General features: G+C 36.5%; 1 protein-coding gene across 1 annotated transcript in view; it reads left to right on the forward strand.

Annotated features, from left to right (window-relative positions):
• The first annotated feature begins 296 nt into the window (after positions 1 to 296).
• LOC129729281 (scavenger receptor class B member 1-like) overlaps positions 297 to 2,926 on the forward strand; it is a 64,734-nt gene continuing 62,104 nt past the window's right edge. Inside the window, exon 1 of the mRNA XM_055687800.1 lies at positions 297 to 455. The gene's annotated coding sequence lies outside the window, so the exon portion shown is untranslated. The remainder of the gene's footprint in view (positions 456 to 2,926) is intronic.

A 2,926-nucleotide genomic window follows, 5' to 3' on the forward strand; every position in this document is an offset into this window, starting at 1 on the left:
TTATCAAAAAAAGCGTCATAATAGATGAAATTGCAAAACCATAGGGGAACCGCTCCCATATTCATCTCAGTACCTATATTCATTTCATCACGCCTTTTTTATCAATTTATCGTCAAATTTCACCATATTTTCAACGTAAAACTTTTAGCCACTTGAGAAAATCGAGAAGAAATAGATTCACTTTCAAAAATTTGTTGAAATTTGACGGTGAATTGGACAAATGAGAGAAATAAGATGGATATGGGTACACCAACCTGTTGAGATGAATAATGGAGCGATTACCCTACATAATTAATATCATTTTCGATTAGAAAATCATCTGATAAAAGTTAAAAAATAGCAATAAATGATTGAATTCCGGATTGTTTGTAGACGTGACAACTTAGTGAAGCTAATCCAGGTGTTAAAAGCTCAACAGAACAGAAAGACTTCCCAGAATCGGCTGACAATAAAAAGTAAGTTGATGGTTAAAACTTAAACCTAAAAACCAAATGAGATTTGATTAGGGAAAGATAAGGAAAAGCAACCCGCAGGAGGGAGGAAAAAACTAAATGTGAGTTAATAATACCATTACGTAGGCAAAACATTAGAACACAAAATAAAATTGAAGCCTTCATGAAGAGGGAGTGGATTTGTGGTTGGTTTCTTGTTCTTAACATCTATTTTCAAACGTATTTTTCGTTTATTTTATTTGAAAATTATCTCATATGTTTTCTGGCTGACTTTAATTCTCTTTGAATCAATGATTTTTTGTTCGTTGTATTTGACACCAGTTAAACTTTATAACAGCATAAGGTAAATTACATAAATAAACAAATTTAGCTATGCTTAGACAACAATTGTGTGTCAGTCGTAGCGCCAGTCCCGCAATTGTCTGGAGATAACCTATATATAATTAACATTAAAAAATCAACCATTGCATAGTATTTATTTTACCGTTTTCATGTGATTAATTAAATAGTGATTCAAATGTTAGTTAAAACCATAACGTATGTTCGGAAAAGTTTCAAAATATTCCAAAACGCGTCAATAGATCAATCCACCTAAATGTTAGATAGAAAAAATAAAAAAAATTCTCAGCAAAGTTTTGGGTTATTTCAAAACCAGAAACTTTGTTGAAGACATCATGTTTCTATCTCTTATATATTACAAACCACTTTAAAGTATTAAAAATCTAAATTTTCGTTTTAACTTTTGCTTAGATTGAATAAAAAGTTATTTGACGTATTTGGATATTTTTGGGGGTACCTTAACCATCTCAAAATCTCGCAATTCTTCACAAGTGGCAGTTTCATATGATGAAATAACTGCAAATTGAACATTTTATTAGTTATTCAATATTTTGTGAAAATTTGTAAAATTTAGCACAGAAAGAAAATTTCACAGTGCATATATTTTTTTTCTAGAATCGTAACTTTATTACCTACAGCTCTACGGAAGTTGCTATTTCAATCAAATAAAACGGTTTTCTGAGATGGAATATTTTATTTATAAGGCACATTTTTGAATAGGTTTGGATAGCATAGATTTTCACCTGACCCCTTCCATCCTCATAGTTGTCTGTGATTCCAAAGGGGGCTATCCATATTCTTCGTTGGTGTATAGGGTGTTTAATAAGTTTGAATATAACCTTTCATCGTTATGTAGGTGCACACTATTCTCCCGAGTGGGTAGTGAGGAATAGGGAAGGTTCATGGGTGACAAAGGCGTAGCCTGAGGGGGCGGGGGGTCGACATACTGATACCTGAACAAAATTTTTCGAAAACTCGACAGTACATCAACCAAAGGGTGCCAATGGAATGTATTAGAAAAATGTAATCTTCGGATTTCGTTCAGTTTCTATTGAAAAAATAGACTTTTCTTAGCTGGGGGCCATTGGGTGAGTTCGCCGACTTGGGTACTACATTAGTCTTGGGGGTTGATATGTGAAACGAAATTCACCTCGGAGCTCACTTCCTTCGTCGCCAGTCGTTGCCATCCAGAGTGAGATGGGTCTCGACGTTCATCACCACCGTCATGTTGCGATTCATCCGGGAAATTGACTTGACTATTTTATTCAACTGCTGCCGCTGCGTCATTGTATGCAGCTCCGAAACCAGTGGACGCGAACGTCAGGTACTGTTTTCACTGTTTGGCCGGTTGCACTAGACTCCCAAGCGCTTTTTTTCTGCTGACTCATGGGTTACTATGATTGATGCTACATGGGTAGTTTCGTCAGTGTGTGTGAAGGTAAACCCACACGCAAAAGTTGGATGGTGCGAAACCAGTACAAAATTGTGCGTTTTTAGCGTAATTGTTGATGTAACTCGGAACCAGTGCAATGATTGCGTGTTGGGCATAACGCAATAAATGCTCTAGCGTTTCTCCAATGTATTTGGCAACAGGGGGGATTTACTGCTGTCAAAATTCATATATGTGTGCGATATCGCAGATCAACTCTGGTCCATGAAGTTTGTTGGTCCATGACGTTTAAAAGATTTCATGTGTGGTGAGGAAACTTCATGATTTTTAGCTAATTGCAGGCTGCTGCCACCAAATTTCACTACGCGACGCAGTATGAATAAAAGTTTTCCCGCGATTTCTAGAGTTTTGTTGGAAAGAACGTTGCAATTATACTAAATTTTACTTCAATCAAAACGACAAAAACCAAAACAACCGGACGCCTTGTTGCCAAATATGCTGGTAACGGTTACACGATATTTGACAGATAGATTCCCCCTGTTTGGCAGCTCCAAACTACTACACCTAAACAGTTTCAACTGGTATCAAGCAAGCAAAGCAAGCGAGAAGCAAAACATTCTTCTCCTTTCTGCTTGAGGACGAGACATATGCTACGCTTTTCAAGTCTTTTGCACACACGCTTTCGAGATACTTTTTCTTCTTCATGCATTCCTCTGAATACCCAGTCAGAATTTCATGGAACGCG

The sequence above is a fragment of the Wyeomyia smithii genome, chromosome 1, assembly GCF_029784165.1.
Source record: "Wyeomyia smithii strain HCP4-BCI-WySm-NY-G18 chromosome 1, ASM2978416v1, whole genome shotgun sequence".
Classification (NCBI taxonomy): Eukaryota; Metazoa; Arthropoda; class Insecta; order Diptera; family Culicidae; genus Wyeomyia; species Wyeomyia smithii.